The sequence below is a fragment of the Myotis daubentonii genome, chromosome 16 (assembly GCF_963259705.1).
Source record: "Myotis daubentonii chromosome 16, mMyoDau2.1, whole genome shotgun sequence".
Lineage (NCBI taxonomy): Eukaryota > Metazoa > Chordata > Mammalia > Chiroptera > Vespertilionidae > Myotis > Myotis daubentonii.
The window spans coordinates 27,785,217-27,803,711 of NC_081855.1; the positions used below are offsets into that span (position 1 = coordinate 27,785,217).

Sequence of the window (18,495 nt, forward strand, 5' to 3'; positions counted from 1 at the left end):
GGGCCTTTGTAAACATGGTAGATACAGGCAGGGGGAGCTTGAGGGAACTGTAGGAACTGGAGGGGGCAGCCAGAGCCAGGGGAGGGCAGTGCCCATGGGAAAGGGGGCGTGGGGTGGAGGAGGTATGCTCCTCTCACAGAGATTTAGAGGTACAGAGACTAAGAGAGACAGAGAGGACAGAGATGCGGATAGAAAGAGTGACAGGAAGAGAGAGACTCAGAGAAAGCAAGAGAGATTGAGACAGAGAAAGATTCACAAAGAAGGGAGACACAAAAAGATGGAGTCCTGCTCTGTATGAGTCAGCAGGCTCTGTGTGTGTGTGTGGGGGGGGGTGTCAGGGGGGAGGGCCCAGGACTGGCACGGGATGTGCCAGCGTGACGGTAAGTGCATTGTTGTGTTGCAGGAGGGAGTTGTGCTGGTCATGCAGCACCAGCTCCTCCAGAGACCCGTACAGGTTGTAGGGCTCCGCAGAACCCAAGCCAATGGCCGTGCGGTAGATGACACAGTGCTTGGCATCGCCGTCCACCACCACAGAGCAGGCATAGCAGCCCGGCTGGCTGCTCTCACGGATGAGAACTGTACCATCCCACTTGCTGTTCAGCATTTCCTCAGCCTGCGTGCGGTTGATCTTGCGCACACACCAGGTTCGTTCCTCATGGTGGGGGAGGTCATCCTCATCCTCCACCAGTGCGTACTGGTCGTCAGGCTCATTTTTGATTCCCAACCACTGGATGATTTTCTTCTGCCGGGCGCCTTTCTGGGGGAGCCATACCAGGTACTGGTCTCGGATCTTGCGCAGCTGCATGAGGTCTGGCTTCAGGCTATTCATGTGCTTATCTAAGCCCTGTGTCCGCAGCTCCTGTTCCAGTTTCATTCGGCTCTCATGGATCTCGGGGATGTGAGACTTGCGCCGTTCTAAGCTCAGCAGGACCCTCTGCATCTCTTTTTCATATTGTCCTCACGCCCAAAACGCTCCAGAAACTCCTTGCTGCACTTCTCTTGAGTCTGGCCCTGCTCTTGGAAGATCTTGATGGTTTCATTGAAGGCTTCGATTGCGGTGCTGGTGCGCTTCATCTGCAGATCCTGGGAGGTGCGTGTGTACTCCTCGTAGAGCTGGTCGTATTCGCGGCTCTTGTCCTCCGCTTCAAACCAAGGTAACAAATAATTTCCCGCCAGAAGTCACGTCCAAATACTGCGAGACTGAGAACGATAGGGCTGACTATGTACCTGGTACATACACGGTAACAGGCTCACATTCTAGCCATAGGCGCCTGGGTGTCCTCCACAATCCCACAATCCTCTAGATGCCCGGGCGTCCTCCACAATCCCACAATCCTCTGGTCGCACACTTCCGGTTTCTCTAGTGCCTTCTTAAGTGATGTTTCCTTCAGTCCCGTTGCCCGTCCAGGGCCTCTAGTTTTTCTGTCCTTTGACGTTGGAACTATTGGACTCAGTGAGGTTTCGGGAGTCCTGCCGCCGCCGTGAACATGTCGGTCCCAAGCGCACTCATGAAACAACCGCCCATTCAGTCCACGGCTGGCGCCGTCCTGGTTCGCCATGAGAAAGGTACTGTGCTGGGCCGTTTTCCAACCGGATCTTCCTCTTCCTTCCCCAGCACAATCCAAACCTACCCCAGGCCGACCACCCCAACCCCGCAGACCCCTAAGACCTTCCCTCCTATTGCTTTGACTTTCCGCCATCAAACTCGCACCCTATGCGTTGCCTAGGGGCACCCCTAACCCTCCCTGGGGGCCGGGGCCAGCCTGGGCATGGGACCTGGTGTTCTGGTCTCTGGTTGTTTTGGTCTTTTTATATTTAAAGAAGATACTCAGAAGTGAAATGGCTGAATCATATGCTAGTTCTAGTTTTAATTTTTGGAGGTATCTTGACATGTGTGGCTGCACCAGTTTACATTCCCATCAACAGTACATGAGGGTTCCCTTTTCTCCACATTCTTGCCAACACTTGTTATTTCTTACCTTTTTTATAATAGCTATTCTAACAGGTGTGAGTTGATATCTGATTATGGTTTTGGTTTGCATTTTCCTGATAAGTAATGATGTTGAGCATGTTTCCGTGTACCTGTTGGTCATTTGTCTTCTTTAGAAAAACATCTATTCAGAACTTCTTCCCATTTTTTATAATTGGATTGTTTGTGTTTTTGCTATTTAGTTGTATGACTCCTTATATATTTTGGTTTTTTAATTTTAAAAAATTCCAATTACATTTTACATTCGCCATTATTTTGCTTTAGTTTCTGGTGTACAGAATAGTAGTTAGACAATCATATATTTTACAAAGTGTTCCCTCTGATATTTATATTTATACAACCCCTTATCAGATAGATGGTTGCAAATATATTCTCTCATTCCTTAGGTTGCCTTTTTATTTTGTTGGTTTCCTTTGCTATGCAGATGCTTTTTTATTTTGATGTAGACCCACTTGTTTATGTTCTTTGTTGCTTCTACTTTTTGTGTCAGATTTAAAATATCATCGCCAAGACCTGTGTCAAGGAACATGCTGCCTATCTTTCCTTCTAGGGGTTTAATGGTTTCAGCTGTTTCAAGTCTTGAAACTATTTTTGAGTTAACTTTTTGTGGGGTGTAAAATAGTGGTCTAATTTCATTCGTTAACAAGTGATTGTCTAGGTTTCCGAACACCATTTGTTGAAGAGACTGTTTATGCCTCATTATATATTCTTGTCCATTAAATAAACAAAATATGTACACACAATGGCATACTATCCAGTAACAAAAATGAGTGAACTACTGATACGTGCTACCTCATGGAAGAACCTTAAAAGCATCTCGCTAAAGAAAAGAAGCTGTTATTGTCGTAATTAGCTAGTCAGCATTACTCTTGTATAGAAGAGAGCAAATGGAAGGCCAGACATGATAAGCATGGTCATCTGCTCAGCTTCACCAGAAGCTACAGCCTCACGTTCCCGAGGGAACCACTGGTCCATTGCCTGCGCATCACTGGGGGAAGGGGTTGAACAAAGGGGGAGATGGGCACATGTACAGTGAAGTCGGGGTGATGTAGGAAAGGTGCTTGCCTGTCAGTCTAGCGGCTGGGGAAAAGGTCATTGGCTAGAAGGCTGGAGCCACTGCAAGCGCATGAAATCTTGAATGGCTAACATCCCCGAAGTGTTCCCTCTCTCTTGAGCTTTTGCTCACTGTCACGCTCTCTTGCTCAGTGACCTGTACTCGCCCTGTGCCCTAGCCTGCCCTGTGGCCTCAAGCAGCGTAGTTGTCTTTTTTGAGGACCTCCAGCTAAAGTTTTTAAGGCAGTTAAGGGGAAGGTAAACAGCTCTTTCCTGTGTCTTGGGCCTTGAATGTCTTCAGCTGGAAAGCCACATGCCAATAAGGCACATTAGGAGAGCCCATGTTCTTCTTCCCCTCACTAACGAGCCCCCAAAGAGCAAAATCAGCCTTTATGACTAATCTGAATAATTACTTAGGTAAATGGGTAGCCCAGTGTGCTCAACAAAATGATTCAGAAATCACTCATGTTCTTAGCATTAGTTCTGCCCTATTGTGTGAAGCTCTGCTCATGAAGAAGCAAAGTTGAGGGTTTGGCCTGGGGAGTAGGAAATGAATGGCAGTCCCCAGTTCTTTGCATTGTTTTGTCCAAACCATGGATCTCCTGTGTGTCACTATGCCTTGTTTGCTCAGGCGCTGGACAATCATGGGACAGTCCATAGCCCCCTCCACCCTGTGAAGCAATTATAGTTCTGTAAACAAGTGCTTACCTCATCCTGCAAGCTACTGTTTAGAGGAATGTTGGTGCCAAAGTCTTATTTAAAGGGAAAAATCTAGAAATATCATAATTACCATGAAATTTCACAAATTAGATGTTGTTAAGTTAGAATTTGCCTAGCAATATTGAGCCACCATTATAAATATGCATTTTCTGGAACTTTATTTGAGCCCAGAAGGCTTCTGGCTAAAATAAAGTAGAAATGTCAAATGCAGGGAGCCCTCTATTCTGGACCAAGTTATATTTTATTACTCAGCTCACTCTTGGCTCCTAATAAAAGCCTGTAGCTTACTCTCATGACCTCTCCTTGTTCATTGGATAATCTTTTAAGTGCTGTAAGCCAGAGAGAACATGCAGTTGGGAGTCCATGTCATAGCCAACACCCAGTTGGCAGAATTTGAACCTCTGTGTCTTTTTAAAAAATATTTTTATTGATTTCAGAGAGGAAGGTAGAGGGAGAGAGAGATAGAAACATCGATGATGAGAGAGAAATCATTGATTGGCTGCCTCCTGAACACCCCCTACTGGAGATCGAGCCTGCAACCCAGGCATGTGCCCTTGACTAGAATTGAACCTGGGACCATTCAGTCTGTAGGCTGACGCTCTATCCACTGAGCCAAACCAGCTAGGGCTGAACCTGTATGTCTTAATGAACAAAGTATCCTTGTCAATATGTTGTCTTTGGTCTACCTAAATATGTGCATTAAAAAAGCTTTTTATTTTAAAATACAACAAATACGCTAAACCAAAATAAATGTTTAGCTTGAAGACATTGTTATAAGATAAATACCCTCATAATACCACCCAGGTCAAGAAATAGAATTTTGCCAATTACCCCAAAAGTCCTTTCCTATTCCCCTTTCTAGTCACAACCTCCCTCTCCCCAAAGTAATTATATTCTTACTTTTGTAGTGTTGACAAAAGAACATCCAGCCTAAGAAAAGGTCATATAGTAATAGTTTATTTGAGCCAAACTGATAACAATTGCTGGGAATCAAATTCTCAAGGGAATAAGAAGTACTCCAGAGAATGGCAGTTTTACGGCTTATTTTATATGTTACAATCAAAGAAGGAGACATAAGAGGGATTACATGAAATCCATTTGTTATAGTTTAAGAGAACAGGAGAAAGCAAAGTGGAAAATCTCTGAGATTGGATAAAAAGTAAAGCAGAAAGATGCATACTTCTTTTACATTAGTAGGTATAGAATAGTTAACATTTGCAGCACATAGAAGTAGTATTTGGGCAACAAGATAATAATGAGGGGTTTTGTGGTTTCTTGCTCTAGTGAAAGGTTGTTTGAAAAGAGGTTTGGAAAAAGGGGTTACTCTAACATTCCACAGGTAGGTTATTTTAGATGCAAAAAGAAAATAAATACTCTCACTTAAGGTAAAGATTGACCTTTTCCAGGGAAGCTATGGACCTAGGATATGACTAACCACCACGAGTTGGTTTTCGTTAGGAATATTTACATTCAGACCATCCTATGTGGTTACTTTAGGTCTCTGAGTTTGTAAGGCCCACCATGCAGCCCTCTCCTGAACTTGTCAGGTTTAGTATGTAGCCCCTTTTTCATCCACAACAGTGAACAATTCTTTGTGTTTTCTGTACAGTTTTATCCCTCAAGAGTGCATTCCTAGTGACTGTAGTCTTGCCCATCTAAAAAAGTTGCCATGCATTTTACCCTAGGTGGTTTGGCTCAGTGGATGGAGCGTTGGCTTGTGGACTGAAGGGTCCCGGTTTGATTTCAGTCAAGGGCACATGCCTGGGTTTCGGGCTCCACCCCCAGTAGGGGGCATTGCAGGAGGCAGCCGATTGATGATTCTCTCTCATCATTGATGTTTCTATCTCTCTCTCTCCCTTCCTCTCTGAAATCAATAAAAAAATTTAAAAATCAAATCAAATACAATAAAATACAATACAATAAAATAAATAAAATAAAATAAAATAAAATAGTTGCCATGCATTTTAAGGCACTTCAGGTTGTTCTCCATCCCTTTCGTTCTCTTACAGTGTATCTGTTGAAGAATCTGCATCATTTCACTTAAATTTCCTACTGTCTGGGTTTTGCTGATTGCTTACTTGTGAAACTGTTCAACAAATTCTGCTGTCTCCTGTATTTCCTGCAAATGTGTTATCAGTGGGGTGCCTTCTGTGTCCCCACGTGTTACTGGTGGACATGGAGCTCTTGGGGTGCCCCAGGAACAAGAATTTCCCGAGGTCCGCACAAGAGGACGAGGTAGCATGGAAAGGTTTATTGATGAGGTAACATTAAGGAGGTTCCCTTCCAAGGTCCCAAATCCCTCCGTCTCGCCATGAAAAAGTCCCATCTTGTTTTCAGCAGTCTTTGCTCCATATTAAAACACAGTCCAGCCCAGCAACTAGCCAGCTTAGCTTGTGTTCCCAGCTGCAGTGTATTGCCTGTGGAGCCATGCAGCGTCTCCAGAGCCACATGGCTATGGAGGAAACACGGGTGAGTGCGGGTCACAGAGCCAGTGAGAAACAGGAGCGCAAGCAAGCAAGAGCAGACCAAGCAAGAGAGCAAGAACTCTTTGTTTCTGGGTTACAATTAGGAGTTTAACCAATTAAACCTCCAGGATTCCATGCACTTGCAGTGGTTTGCTCTTTTAGCCAGTGATCATGGTTCCTCAGGCTAGACCAGTGATGGCAAACCTATGACACACGTGTCAGACGTGACACGCAAACTCATTTTTTTGGTTGATTTTTCTTTGTTAAATGGCATTTAAATATCTAAAATAAATATCAAAAATATAAGTCTTTGTTTTACTATGGTTGCAAATATCAAAAAATGTCTATATGTGACACGGCACCAGAGTTAAGTTAGGGTTTTTCAAAATACTGACACGCCGAGCTTAAAAGGTTCGCCATCACTGGGCTAGACTGATTGCAAGCACCTTACCTACGTCACCCCAACTTCACTGTGCATGCGTCCATCTCCCCTTTGTTTGATCCCTTTCCCCAGTGATCTGCAAGGAATGGACCTCTGGTTTCCTGGGGAGTGCAAAGTTGCAGCTTCCTGGTGAAGCTGCCCAGGTGACCATGCTTATAATGTCTGGCCTTCCCCTTGCTTTCTTCCTATTGGAATCATTATTAATTCCAATGGGTTAAATCTGAAAAGAAAGAAACATCAATTGAGCTATCAGAAAAAAGTGTATGTAAACATTTTTGGGGGAACACCATTTATATATTTATAAATCTATATTTACTTTTATAAATAAATATTTTATTTTTAAATATAGATTTATAAAAATAAAAAGTGTATACTTATTATAATAAATATAATATATAATAAGATAAATATAGATTTATAAATATATAAATATGATTATGAACACAGTATTTAAACATACATAGTGGGTTTTAACCCATTTTAATTATTATTCTTATTAAAGTTCAAATGGCCTCATCTTTGGCCAGTGGGAGCTCCTTAAGTTGGCTCCTGCACCCTTTGACATGATTCTAGTGTTCTCTGATAACCTCTTTGCTATTTAGTATGACAAAATATTCCAGACTTACCTTGTACTCTTCCAGCCTCAGATCTGAAATCTGACATTTCTCAGGAAGCCCTGATTCCTTCTGGTGGGAAATGGTATTTCAAGACCACAACCTGTGGACCAGGGATGCTTATTGCTCCTGGTGTGGTCATTGTCCAGGCCTTTTCAGTGGACAGAGCTAGAAAATACATGTACTGTACAGATACTGATATGTTCTCTTTTTTGACACATAGTTTTATATGAGTTTTAGGTGTACAACATAGTGATTAGATATGTATATACAGTACTAAGTGATCACCATGAGTCTAGTACCCATCTAATACCATGCATAGTTATTACAAGGTTATTTTTCAGTTTTAAGTCATTTTTATTTTTCAATTACAGTTAACATATATTAGTTTCAGGTGTACAGATACTGATACTTTCCACTCAAATTCAGAACTATTACCTAATCTCCTGTTATATCAGTGTCTTCTTCCTTCCAAACTGAGAATGCAGGAGATAATAAGATTAGAAAGTCCCAGGACCAGTCATTTGCTTTGTCTCACATTACTCACTCCACAGTCTCAGAAAAATGATGCAAATACTCTTTTCCTTACTGAAAATAATTAGAAAAATATATCTGCATATATTCTCCTCATTGTCCCCTAAATTTTTATAGTTGCCCTATGAACTATATTTTCAATCATGTAGTGACTGCTTACTATGTGCTCTCCCTTTTAACCCTATTCAGTCTTAATTTTATAAGTAGCTAGTATTGAATGCTCACTGTCAGGCCTCAATATCCATGTCTCTTTAGTGATTTTGCTTATCTCAAGCTTATCTACCAAATCCCTCAAGAAGAACTCATACGAATAATATTCCTTGAGTTTGTGCATGTTGATAATAGTTACCTGTGCTCTTTGTACATGAAAGTCCCTTTTCCTGAATATAAAACTCTCGAATTATATTTTCTTTACTTAAGTATTTTAAAATGTCATTTCATTTTCTTCTAGCTTAAAGTATTATTGTCAGAAAGTCTGATGGTAACCTAATTTTTCTTTCCCTTGTAAGCTATTTCCTCTTTTTGGCTAGACACCTAAATAATTTTCTTCTGCTTTAAAAAAAAAATCTTTTTTTCTTCTTAAAGTACAGTAATTTTACCAGACTATGTGTTGCTGTTCAGGCTCAATTTTTTAGGTACACTCTGTATACTTGTGTTCTTTCAATATGTAGGTTCAGATCTTTTATTATTATTTCAGGAATGTTTCCTTAAATTATAATTTCTAGCATCAGCTCTGTAGCCTTACTTTGGTTTTCTTTCTCAGGGACCCATATTGCTACATATAAGATATTCCATGCTTCTACTCAATATTTTAACTTACTCTCAGATTCCTTTTCTCTCTCTGTCTCTCTCTCTCTCTCTTCACTACTTTTTTATTCTTAAAAATGTTCTCCTTTTTACCTTCTGTTATTAAGGTATTATTTGTTATATTTAGTGTTTCTTGCAGTTTTAATCTTTATTTTTTGAAGTAACTTTTTTCCCTTCTAATTTCTTCCTGTGAGTTGTCATATAATTTCTGAAGTTTTATTAGTATTATCATTTATGATGATGATATCATTTAATGTCTTTTAGCTCATTTTGGTTACATCATTTTAGTTCACTAGGTCACAGTCTTGAGGGTATATCTTTCTGGCATACTTTCACTGTCTATAAAGAATTTATTCTGTACCTTATTCTCTTTGTTCTTATAATAATTTCTGTGGGTTTTTTCTCAATGTTTTTATGACGTTTATTTTTATGTGCATATAATTTTCCTGAACTTTGCGAAGGAAGCCTGGTTCAGGGTAGTTTTTCCAGCTTCACAGAGCTTCTTCTTTGGTTGTTTTGGGGTGTTATTTAAAATATAGTAGCTCATCTTCTGAGATTTCCTGGCTCTCTTCCCCTATCCATTTTTTTAGGGACCTCTTTCTTTTTGAGCCTCTGATTCATATTCTGCTTAATTGTGATCCCACACCAGCAGTATGGAGACCCTGTGTTGGGGATGCCTGTACTGGCCATTTTGAGTGTTTATAGGGTTTGGACCCCTCCATTCCTTCAAAATTTGCCACAGACCCCTTGTACTCACCCACTAGTGGACTGCAAAGAACCTTTCCAGTTTTAGCTGCTGTTTTCAAATTGCCTCCCACCCCATGACTTGGTGCAGGAAATATTTCACAACACAGGTCCAGGTGACTATGAAGATATGTTTATTAAAGCTGGAGACAGTGAAACAGGGAAGGGCTAGCATAGACGAAGCAACAGGAGAGCCTAGGCTGGGCTGCTTTAGCTCACTTGGAAGCCAGAGAAAATGTGGGCCTTGGGGACAGGGTCAGGGGGTCAGCCTGGGATGAGTTGCCGCTGCTCATTGCTCCCCTGGTTGTAAGTCTCCTGAGGTCCCTTAGAGTTTAGAAGATGCATAACTTGGGGGTGGGGGGAGGGAGTGGCACAGATGTGCTCCCCAGAAGGAGAGCAAGTGTGGGTCCTTTGTTTTGAAAGGTTTTATCTCTCTCTTGAAGGAGGGAATATAGGGGAGGTTTCAGCAGAATATGCATCAGTTTCCCAGGGCTGTGGTCACTACTGGTAGGTCAGTGCCAGGGCAGGGGGTCCTTAGTCATTGCAGCTGGCCTGGCATCACCCACCTGGTTTTTCTGCTTTTCTGGGTCTGGAGCTGAAATACAACTGAGGCCTAGATGTTATCTCTAGGGAGGTGAGCTTCTGTATCTGCTGTAAATCACTCAGCCAGTTTGTTCAGCTCTCTGTCTCAGTTTCCCTGTTCCACTTGTCCTGGTTTACTGGCCTGTCTCAACAGGTGCTCAAACAAATATAAATGCTTCTCAAATCATATATATTACACAGAGATGTGCAGGCCGTACTGGTGCCCATTCATAAGAGGGTCACAAGAGACCAGTCAACTCACCCTGACATGCAGAGCTGAGAGAGGCTGGGGAGCTCGCAGCGTCCAACAATCCCATTAGCATCTTTCACCTGCTATAATCATTTTAATTATTTTATTGCAGATTTCATCAGGGAGATAACATGAGGGAGAGCAAAGAGCAAAGAGACAGCCGGGCCTCCTGAGTTATTGTTCAGAGATGGGAACAATGTCCCATTAGCCATGGCAATTCGAGGACATATAAAGGTTTTCAGAATCAGTTGTCATCATTGCTCATAAGTTTCAAAGATCACATTCAGAGGCAGAAACGTGGTCTGGATAGAAAACAATGGCAAGTGGGAGGAAGCAGGAGGGCTGTTCATCCGTGGAGAGCTGGGTGTCCTGCACACCTTCATCCTCAAGGTGCAGAGCTGCAGGGGCCATTCATAGGTCAAAGCTATTGTCTGTAGAAAGTGGATTCGCCTCCCTGGCACTGGGCTCCCTTCTCCCATCAGCTAAAGCCACTGATTTCCTTCTATAGGCTTGTGCTTTTAGAGAAATTTAGGGACTCCATGGTCAGAGACTGAACACTAACTCAACCTAACTATACCCACAGAGACCCTGGGCTGCTCTGATCCACAAACTGGGCTTTGGCCTTCACCCAGAATAGAAGCCTCAGCGTAAACCAAGTTCCAACTCTGAAAACTGAGGCCATACCCGGAACCTACCCCAACTATATTGACACTCTACCCAACTCTCTAGTCCAAGCATGTCAAACTCGCTTCCTGTCATCCACTCTGCTTCCTGCTCACTGCATTCAGGCCGCACCGGTTACCTTCAGCGCCTAAAACATACCATTCTGTTCCCCTCCCCAGGGCCTTTGCACAAACTCTTCCTCCAAGTCTGACTCAGGTAACTCGAACTGACCCTTCAGGAATCGGTTCCCAGTCTCTTCCTCAGAGGCCTTCCCTGATCCCGCAGCCCTGTCCTTCCCCTGCGGTCATTCACTGCAGTGTGCGCCAGTGTCCTCATGTGTCCAATGACTTCTTTACTTCTCTAGACGGGCAGCTTCATGGGGGCAGAGACCATGTATTGTTCTCGGCTGCCTGGCCCTCAGCACCTAACAGAACACTTGGCATACACTAGGTGCTCTCTAGGTGCTTGCTGAATGACTGTGAATAGAAAACCAAGGCCCAGAGACATGCCCTAGGCAGGGAGCAGGATTCCTTCTGGGATCCTGATGGCAGAAGTACTCAATTCAGAATCCTACCCCACACCTAGAGTCCATCCTGTCCCTGGAATCCCATCCTGTCGAATTGTGTGCTCTACCTGCTCTACATTTGGCTCCAAGGGCTCCCCACCAATGGAACAAGTCAGGTTTCTGCGGCGGTCAAAGGGTTACCGTGTGATGGTAGCTTTTGGCTGGGCTCTTGTGCTGTGCTGGAAGGAAACAGCTCTTATCAAGGTAGCCCTGATATTTCCACCTCAGGCCTTCTCATTCTGAGCTTCCCTGTCTCTTGAAACAGCCCTGTGAGTTTCCACTTGGTCTTTGGGGATGCTGCCAGCAGCCTGTCCGCAAAGCGAAGTGCCCTGGCTGTAATTCTTCATGATCCCCAAACCACTGGGCTGTTTGTTCCTGTGACATGTGTTCTTGCTGCTCTCAGAGGGTGTCGGGCAGAATTGAGGGACAGCTCAGCGACAGCTTCCGCAAGCCTCACTGCCCCGTGCACGGGCAGCTGCTCGGCGCTGCTGGGTGGCAGGTGGAGGGGCTGGGGACAGGTGAAGAGCAGAAAGGCAGTTAGAGCCCTTACCTTTGATTAACTCCCTCCAGTTCCCCAAATCACCAATATTGGTGCCACCTCTGACCCTATAGGGCGGCCAGGGTCTAAGTCCTCTACCCACCAGAATATGCCCACCTTTCTCGCTGCTGCAGAACCTGCCAGCAGATCTCTGTGAAGGCCCGGGTGGAAGTGCAGGCTGCTCTGCACCCGGCAGACCCAGGAAACAAACACATTTCCACTTGGGCCTCATGGCAAACCTCAGAAGAAAGTACTAGCCACCCACCTCAGCACTCACACACACATGCACACTCACACGCACATACACACACAGGCACACACTCTCACATACACACTCACACCCATACACTCATACACACTCATAAACAGACACACTCACACACACTCATATACACACACTCTCTCACACACATACACACTCATACCCAAACACACTCACATACACACTCATACACACGTACACACACATACATACACACACACACACACATATTCAGGCTCACTCGTGATTGCCTTCACCCTGAACAGCTCTCACCCACCCTGGGAGGGGACTGTGTTGCCTGATTAGTCCCCAGGAACCTCACCAGCACACTATATAGGCTCACGTTCTAGTCCAGGCAGCTCCCACATGCCCTGAGCACTGGCCTAACCTGCCTGTAGGTTATTTACAATTGTAGGATACTTACGATTCTCCACCACCCCTTCTGTCTGATCAGCCTTCCCTGTCCTCCATCAGGGTCCAAATCCTACTCATCCTTCCGTCTCCAATTCTCCATGAAGCCCCCTTGCTCTTGCAAATGGAAATGAACTTCTCTACTCTGACCACCCATACACTTTGGCTCCCCCTCCTCCATGACTCTTGAAACCAACTTTCTGCTTCCTAAACATGCTCTTTTTGCACATATCTTAACAGCTCTTTCCCCTGATTATAGTATACATTTATCTGATATACAACTGCCTGTCTGTACTCTCCAGACCCAACGTGCACTGATAGAAAGATCACTGGCTTTGATGTCTGACAGACTGAGTCAGTTCCCTCTTCGTTCTCCCCCTCCTCCCTTCCTTCCACCGTATTTCTGAAGCCTTCTATGTGCCAGGTCCCATGCTTCACCCAGCAAGGCGATGTGCAAAGACACCCAGCCTCCGAGCTGATGGGTTTACAGGCTAGAGCGCTAATCCCCAACCTCCTAATTGCTTAATGTCTAAGAGCCTCAGTTTCCTTACCTACAATATTGAGTTTTATAATAACCATCTCCCAGGTGTGTTGTACTAATTAGATGGAGTCATGTACATAAAACATCTAACACTAAATACATGCTCAGTGAGTGTGCATTTCTTCCCCTTGTTCCTCCTGCAGAGAGGACTCTCCAACATAATAGAGATTCAAGGGTGTTTGTTGAAAAAAGAGAGAAAAAGGATGAGGAGGAAGGAAAGGAGGGAGGGAATGAGGAGCACTCATCTGGGCACTGTCTCGGGCTGTCAGCACTCACCTGCCCCTTGTAGTTTCCTGTGTGCACTTTCAAAGGGGATGCAGCCTGGGACAGCCAGCTCCAGGTAAGGACCCCAGGGTCCCTAGTCCTTTTCAGGTTATCCCGTGTGCGGCCCAGCCACAGAGCCAGGGCTAGGTGCTCTCCCCTGGGATCGTGACACATTTAAAAAAGAAAACAACTTCCATGGTTTTCAGGGTCCCCGAAAGCGATTGCTCCCAGGATTCCCACTGAACTTCTGCCCTTCATATTTATGACCCCCTCGCTTCTCTGCGTCCTGGCTTTCCAGACAGCGGTGCAGACAAAAGGACCATTTGTAACAGCTTTTCTGACGGCTGGACATTATTTAATTACAACTTCTGGCAGCCACACAGTGGGCTGGAGGTTATTTAAAGTTCCATCTGGCAGGAGGAGGAATGGGTCACTCACAACATCAGGGGGCAGGTGTGTGGGAAGCAGCCACGGCAGACTCTTGGGTCCCTTGCTCCAAAGTGGCATCTCTCAGAGCCCTGGCCTCTGTGGGAAAAGGTGGAGACGGGGTCAGTTTCCCAAGGCATATCCGGAGGGAAGGGTATTGCCGAACCAGCAGCACCAAACTGAGCAGAATAGTCATTTATCCAGATGAGCCACCCATATCTTACAGAGCAAGCAACTGAGGCACAGAGAGGAAGGACTTGTCCAAAGCCACATTATAACTGGTGCAATTCTGGGGAAGTCATTTAAGTACCCTGGGCCTTATGGCTGCCCTTGTGTGAGCAAAACCTACCCTGCTTAGTTTCCCGAGTAGCAGCTGCATAGCTGCCAGTGTCATCTTGAAGGGCTGACTGTGGGATGTGTTATTCTAGGTGTGAACAGGAGTGTAATCATGGATGCCAGCATTTGGTCATCTGGTCAACCCCCGGGGAGTCATTGGTTTTCCATTCAGCTGCTACAGCCACAATCTAGGTAGGAGATACGTCTCCCCCACAATGGAGCAGGGGCTAAGGAAGGCAAGTCTACCATAGGTTGCTATACCCTGGGGAAGGAGGGGCAAAAGGCCAAGTATGAATACAAATAGTAATAGCTCCATGGATTGAAGGCTATTAATCCATGATGAGTAACATGTTGCCCTTTTGGTATTTCCATGAACTATATGCGATTTGCATGATTTTACAGATGACAAATGTAAGCTCAGAAAAACTAATTACACCCTAAAACTGCCTAGCCACTAATGGACCAGGACTCAACCCTAATTCTGTCTGATTTCAGAGCTTATCTACGGTCTTTCCATCTAACTCCGGTGAGCATTTGAAACACGAAGGGCCAGCCTCACTGCAGAGCAATGAAATCACAATCTCTTAAGGCTGAGCACTGGAATCAGTATTTTTGAAGTGATCTTAGTGTGTAGCCATGCTTAGGAGCTGGGACTGCCCCAGGCTGGTGAGAGCCCCCGCCAGTGTGAGATCAGAGGTGACTCCTCCCACTGGCACCTCCCCACTGCTGCTGACTCATCCCACTTGGTCGTGGCAGCCTGCTGCTCAGTAGCCAGGGCTGAGCACCACCCTGCTGACATCTGTTGATCCTGTGGCTCTCCCGGTTGCCCCATGGACATCACCCTCCTGCCTGTAGTCTCAGCTCCTACCCCTGTCATCAGGTCTCCCAACGGGGACCAGTCTGCCAGTATCCACAGCCCTCAGCAGCAGCGGGTATCATCCTCGTCGATTGAGGTCCTCTGGGGTGGAGATGAACAGGGCATGCTCTGGAGATCTGCACCGATGGAAGGGAAGGGAGGTCGGGAGTCAGTCCTTCAGTGCTGAAGGGGGCCTGGGTGGCACGTCACAGCACCCACATCCACCCTTAGCAGTGGGGAGGATTTGTGTGAGGGCTGAGGAAGGATCCTCCTCCCCAGAGAAATGGAATGACTTTATTGGAGCTCAGCCTTGAAGAAGGCTTTCATTTACCTCCTTCTACAACAGCATTACAACCTCCTGCCCCCCTGGGAGTTTTGCGCAATTCCCCTCAGGGGCTCAGCTAAAAACCACTTAAGGGACTTGGTGGATCAGCGCTCCCAGTTGGCCTTCAGCAAAAGTTTGTAGCAGTGAGGCTGGCACTCCACCCTCTCTCTCCCAAGGTGGAGCTCTGGGACGACAGGAGCAGCTTTCTCCTCTCCACCTGGCGTTCCCAGTGCCTGGGAGTCAGTGACCAGTTCCACCTCGGGAACCAAGACAGAGTTTCCTGCCTTCACAAGGCTCACAGGGAAACGGGGGAAGTAAAAACAGAAACTTGTGATGAAATCGCCCTATTGCCATTGCAATGGCATGTGTGGGGGAGCAGCTCTGGCATGTGTGAGGAAGTGGTTATCTGTCTGGAGGCAGGGCTGATATGATGGGGAAGAACATTCAGGGAGAGGTCTGAGCCAAGGCTGAGGCCCCGAACCTGCAGTGTTAACAAGCAGTAGGTACTCCCATAGCCTCACTTGGTGTTGCAGAGCTGGGTTGGGGAACTCAGGAGAGGAAAGATAGACAAGGGCAGATAATGGAGTCCCTCGACCCATGCAAAGGAACTTGGACCTTCCCAGAAGGCAAAGGCCTCCCCACTGAGAAGCTGTCTTCAGCACGGTGGTGAGATTTTTTAATGTCTGACATGATGAAAGGGTGTCTCTGTCCTGTTTGCCCCAACCCATCCTCCATTCCCCAGCCCCATCGTCCACTCACAAAACAAGCCTCGCTTTTGCCTCCTGCTGCTCCGATTTCTCTTTGTCCGCCTCAGATTGGGCATCGAAAATAAACCCACCTGCTGCACGGATTCTCCCCTCACTTCTGACATTGACGGCTGCCGGGGCCTCTTCACTGACTCACAGGCAGGGAGCTGCCACACCGGAGGGTCCCCGCCCCACTTTGAGGAGAAAGGCTTTGACCTCTGTAGAGAGGAAGTGACTTGCCCGAGTGCACACAAGTCATCCAGGACCTGATGGGACCAGCCCGGTTCTTCTTTTTCACATATCAGATCAGCTCATTTTGCTCCTGCTCCAGGAAGAAAAGTCAATCCCAGACAAGACCGTGCAGTTGGGAATTTGGTCTTCTAAGCCCTCCTGAAATATCTTCGGACTCTGTCTATTCCTTTCTTACCCCCCCCCCCCCCCCCCCCAGTGCATAGAACTGTCCTCTTGACCAAGACCCCTTCTGGAACTCTACCTATCTGTGCTCCATCAGAGAAACCTCCCTGCTTTTCTTGGTAGCCTCTCGTGCCTTCAAAACCACATGGTCTCACGGTCCATCCTGTCTATTGTATGAGTGATTTCCAAGGAGAACCAGGAATTTCACTACTCTGAGAACTAGAAGATAATATCCATACTCTGCCTCTTCTGCATTGTACAAGCACCTTAATTTCTTCGTGTGTAGCTAGGGTTTATTTTGAACCTCTTTAAATTCCTTTTAGCTCTGATAGTCTGGGATTCTACTTTTTCTCATGGAGTGCCAGAGCGGGCTCTTTCAGGCTTAAGAGAGTCCATTAGGCGTGTCGCCTCCTAACTTCCTTGCTGTATGGACAGCTTTAAGTCAGCCATGGTGGGAGTACTTACACCATGGAAATTGACAAATGTTAAAATCCAATCCTTTGTGTGTGGGGGGCGGGGGGAACTGGTTTACTAGCACCCTCACTGAATCCATCCCCTCATATCTTACTGAGAATCAAGAGTCTGCATTCTCACAAAGACTCCTAAAAGCAAATGATACCTTATTCCACAAGGAAGGATTTCTGATAGCACACCAAACACGTGGGAAGGTGACACGACATGGTTTCTGTTGCCCATTCCATATCTTTGGTTCATGTTGTTCTCTCCCCCTGGAATTCTGCACTCCATTCATTCATCTTCAGGTCTCACAATTCTACTGCTAATACTTTACAAACCAGCTCTATAAAAGTCTCCAGCACCCTCATCAAGATTAAATTTCCCCTCCAATTTGTAGAATACATCTTTCTCCCCATCTGGACAGCGGGTTCCCTGAAAGCATGAGCTGTATCTTCTGTTTCCTCCCCCAATCAGGCAGGCGCTGTATCCTGCAAACAATGGGTGTTCGGTAAATATCTGGGTCAAGAGAAGTGCAGCATTTGGCAGATGTGCAGAAGACGTGCTTCCTTTTTATGAGGAACCATATTTGTTGGGAACAGAGTGTAAGCGTATGAAGTGCATTTAAATAATGCAAAACTGTGTAGAAAGAAAAACGAGCCTCCCTCTCCCCTCCCCCCCAACCCCATTCCTTATTCTCTCATGGCCACGCCCAACCAAAGTTAAATGGTGTCACCAGTTTTATGTGGATCCTTCCGGAAATGGCCTTCACATGCACAAGCACATCTGTCTGTGCAGAAACCTTTAGATTTTGCACAAATGGAAGTGCACTGGTCTGCAGGGTTTCTTTCTGAAGTGGCTCAAGGATCATTCCATCTCAGCACAACTAGATCAGCCTCATTCTTCTTCAAGGCTGGGTGGTGGTCCATTGTATAGATGGGTCATACTTTATGTAACCAGTTCACTACTGATGGAAGTATAAGTTCCTACCTGTCTTGGCAATTGCCAAGAATGTGGCAAGTGTATCCACATATCCACCTCTTTGCCCACATGTACAAGTGTATCTGCAGGAAAACCTAAAACTGGAATTTCTGCATCAAAGAGTAGGCCTGGTTTTAACTTTGATAGATATTGCTGCATTTTCTTCCAAATACATAGAGATCCGAAAGCTGTTCTCTCTCCAGCAGCCTTTGTCTGCTTCTTTCTTCTTACCCACTGCTCACTTCCACCTTTTCTGGCATGAGAAACCACTGTCGTTATTTTCACAGTCATCCATGGAGCAACTGGGTGACAGAGCGGCCACCTTTGTGCTGCCACAGCTGGTGCTGAGCGAATCACTCATCCCTCCGATGAACAAGGGCCTCAGCCTCAGCAGGGGAACCTCTTGATGTGATTTCTTTGAGCATGCCCAGTTCAGTCTCTCTGAGCTGCTTCCCATCATTGCTCTTGGATCAGTAGTCAAGATAGGGAGGAAACCCGAACATCGCCACCACT

At 45.6% G+C, this 18,495-nt stretch overlaps 1 pseudogene; it reads right to left on the bottom strand.

The window, feature by feature from the left end:
- Positions 1–334: 334 nt before the first annotated feature.
- The window catches only part of LOC132219294 (phosphatidylinositol 3-kinase regulatory subunit beta-like), a 78,938-nt pseudogene continuing 60,777 nt past the window's right edge, over positions 335–18,495 (bottom strand).